This window comes from Numida meleagris, chromosome 4 (genome assembly GCF_002078875.1).
Source record: "Numida meleagris isolate 19003 breed g44 Domestic line chromosome 4, NumMel1.0, whole genome shotgun sequence".
NCBI lineage: Eukaryota > Metazoa > Chordata > Aves > Galliformes > Numididae > Numida > Numida meleagris.
In genome coordinates, this window is record NC_034412.1 from 97,138,884 (window position 1) to 97,142,983 (window position 4,100).

The following is a 4,100-nucleotide window of genomic DNA, read 5'->3' on the forward strand; positions in this document are numbered from 1 at the left end:
AAAGATACCTAGGGTGCTAAAGAATTATCAAGAACACATGTGTCCTTTTGGGTGCAGGTAGGATGGGAACACAGCCAGTCTGTAGAAGTGCTCTCCTACATCACAGCTGAGCTTCCCACTCCAGAAGGAGATCAGGTTGGATGGGATCCAGGGCAGCCTGATCTAGTGGTTGGCCACCCTGCCCATGGCATCTAGTTGGAACTAGATAATTTTAAGGTTTCCTCCAACATAAGCCAGTCTGTGATTCTATTATATGATTCTATGATCTTACAGGCTGGACTATCTCCATTATGGGGTGTGGTTCGGATGGGGTAGGTAGTTGTCAAGGCAGGAGAGCTGAGCCTGGCAGGGTAGAGTTAGAGTCAGATGAGTGTAGAGATGGAGAAGAAGAGCAGACCATTCCAGAGATCATAGAATCATAGAATCCTTAGAGTTGGAAGGGACCTTTAAAGGTCATCTAGTCCAACTCCCCTGCAATGAACAGGGACACCACAGCTATATTATGTTGCCCAGGACCTGATCCAGCTTGGCCTTGAATGTCTCCAGGGACGGGGCATCAACCACATCTCTGGGCAACCTGTTCCAGTGCCTCACCACCCTCACTGTAAAAGACTTTTTCCTTGTATCCAAGTTAAATCTCCCCTCTTTAAGCTTGAAGCCATTTCCCTTTGTTCTATCACCACAGATCCTGCTAAAGAGTCTGTCTCCTTCTTTCCTGTAGCTCCCCTTTAGATACTGAAAGGCCTCTCTCAGGTCACCTCAGAGCCCTCTCTTCTCCTGGATGAACAGCCCCATGTCCTTCTGCCTGTCCTCATAGGAGAGGTGTTTCATTCTGTGGATCATTTTTGTGGCCCTCCTCTGGACACGCTCCAACAGGTCTACATCTCTCCCGTACTGAAGACTCCACATCTGGATGAAGTACTCCAGGTGAGGCCTCACCTGTGCAGAGTAGAGGGGCAGGATCACCTCCCTCGACCTGCTGGCCAGGTCAGTATGCAGCAGTCATGCTGCTGGAAGTGTAGGTTAGCTGTGAAAAACTCTAGTTCACCAACTCAAGGCTCTTCCTGTCACAGTCCCCATCCATCGGTCCTCTGCCTCCCCTCCCTGTTTCATCCCACCAGCCAGAAGCAGAGGTCCCAGTGTCATATCCCATTACCCCAGCGATCACCACTCTGCACACTCCCAGGTTGGCAGAGAGCACCAGCCCCATTTTAGCAAGAAGAAATGACTTACCCCAGGTCACCCAGCAGCCCCACAGCTGTGCCAGGAACAAAATCCAATCAGATAAAAGCGTCAGAGAAAAAAACAGACAGACTGCTCCAGAGTGCTTGGCCAGATGAGGTAACAACCGAGGAAAGACGCTGATGGGGTTTGGCAGAGTGCAGGAGGCACACGCACCTCCCACTTTGGCTGAATTAAGAAGCTGCTCGGGCTTTTCAGGTCTGCTGGCTGTAGAACTCACACGGTGCAGCACTTGTCCTTGGGACAACTGGGAGAGTCCACTCGCTCTCTGAGTCTTCCTTCCACACACAGAAGATGTTTAGGAAGTTACGACACGGGCAAACTGAACTCCCTGCTGAGCTGATTGCTGAAGTGTCAATTAATTTGGAAACAAGGTGTGCCAGAAATTGCCCAGACCACTTGTGCTGTCTCCATCCTTGAGGATGTTCAGGACCTTGAAGGATCAAGCCCTGAGCAACCTGGTCTGTCCTCCTAGCTGGCCTGCTCTGAGCAGAAGCTTTACCTGTCCCACGACCCTGTAAATTGCAAAGCTCAGTCACAAATTCACCATCCACAGAGTGATTTCACTTGATTTTCTTCAATTTAAGGCAGATAACCTGCAATAGCACAGCTAGATTTTCATCAAGACGCACATGCATGTCCCACACACCTCCTCCATCCCCCAAAAGAGTAGAAATGCTCAGATGCTTTTTTTTCATATCCTATTTCATTCACTATGTTTCTTCTTTAACATAAGCCATAGAAGCCTGGAGCTTTGAAAGTATGAAGCCTCTCTCTCCCTCTTCCATCACCCTTTTATTCTTGCCTCTCTTGCGCTCTTTCAGCTTGTCCCTGATTCAGTCAATAAATTTAATGCCCCAGAACCCCAGTCAAGATATCAACATCTTCCAAGCCACCACGTGTCAACCAAGACACCATAACCACCCATGCCCTCCTGCCCAACATGCAGCATGTGTGGGTTAAGTCAGTTTCATTTAATGTGGGAGGAGAGCAGGGAAAAGTCACCACCACAACGTGACCTCCGCTCTTCTCCCTGGGACTTTCCACAGTTTCACAAACCCACCCAGGAGGATTCTGCGGTGTGAGCAGGCTGTTTTCACTTCTGACCTGAGGAGGACCTCCGACCAAACGTTTGAGGCTTCAGCCATCAGCCATATCGCCTTCCTTCTCATTTTCCATCCTGAGCTCCCTCCTTCTCCACCATTCTCCTGCCAGGGCTAACTCATCTTTTGCTGAAAGTGCTCAACCGCGCTCCCTTCCTTCCATAATCCCTAAGACAGCAAAGCATTTGATCTCCCCTCTTTGGGAAGGCCAAAGGGATAAGCTCTGGGCCTCCTTGGCCCGCGTGGTGGAAAAGATCTCATGCCAGGTAATCCTATTGTTCCTCATCCCCCTACCTGACACGACCACGTGGTGTTTTGCTGCGAGGTCCCAGACGTTATAAGACGATGGGGGAAGTTCAGCCCCGCACTGACGGCTCCAAACACATTAGTATTAAATTCTTACATAATCAAAGCTGCCCGCAAAATAAAGCCAATGATCTACCTGATTTGGATGTTCTTGGCACCGGACAATAGGCTGCGATTTTCCGACAGAATCAACTTGTTATAGCACAAGGACTTTTTTTTTTTTTTTTTTTTTTTTATGTGAGGTTGTTTGCCCTCCTGCCAGATTGTGTTAGTAATACCGTGGCATCGAGCCAACTTGCAGCTTGTTTGGAGTTCATCTAAAAACCTCTAGTAAAAGAAGATAGAGGTTCCATGTTTCCCGAGGAAGATGGAAAGCTTCAAAAGGCCATTTGTGGAGGCATCAAGCCGGCTGTCTGGGGTCCCAATCCCCAAGCAATTACCTCATTCTCCTAATGAGGAGTTTGCTTCAGGCTGTACTGAATAAAGATCTCATTCTGACTCTTGATTTTAGCGGAGCAGTTGTTCAGTCAAAGTTGGCCAAACGAGCTCCCTTTCTGGTTTCCCTGTTTATCCATCCTTTTCAAGTTACGGTTCCGTAAAGAGGAGATGAAAATGAATGAAACGCGCTCTGATTTTTTCCGGCTCAGGATATGCCATCTTTCTATCAAATCAGCTTCCTACCACAGTCAGCTTTCATTTGTCAGATTTTGACTTTTCCTCTTTTTCCGAGACCGATACCTTCAGGAGTGTTTCCCAGAGGTGCTAATCAAAACAGACAGTGTTTTACTGCTCTCTTTTCAATGAGCTGCTCGGCGATCCGGGGACAGCGCTATCCAAACGCGGATTCCCTTTCTCACGGCACGGTAATGGTGGCAGAAGAAAGCTGCAGTTTCCATGGAAGTTTTCAGAAAAGTTACGTTCACTTTCTCCGTAGATTCTGCTTCTCTCATTTTTGGCCTCCTTACAAATCCTAAGGGCACCTGGGAGACATCACTTTCTTCAGACTCTGGCTTGATGTAAGCCCATTACCTCTGGGCTATTAGCAGATGTGAACAAGGTATTCATGTAAAGCCAACTCAGTAAACAATTCTGTTGATGATGTAGAAGAGCAGCCTGACTCCAGATCCCTCCAAATCCCGCACTGCTGTCTGCTTTGCAAAAGTCAAAGGCGGCGAAGAAATCTGTTTTTCACAACATTAGCATCTTTAACTGAACACAGTCTGTCTGCGGGGTGTTACAGTTGGGTGTGAAATGGTTTCCCTATTCTGTGAATTTTATTTTAAAATCTCAGCAAGCTTCCCACCATAAACTGTGATAAAAAGCTGAAGTATTCCAAGTGCTGACACCCAGAAATCTAGAGATGGGGAAAGGAGGATGGTGGACTTCACTGAAATACTCCGTGTTCGAACTTTTTTAAAGGAAGCTTCAAAGCTCTCGTTTTTCATTTCA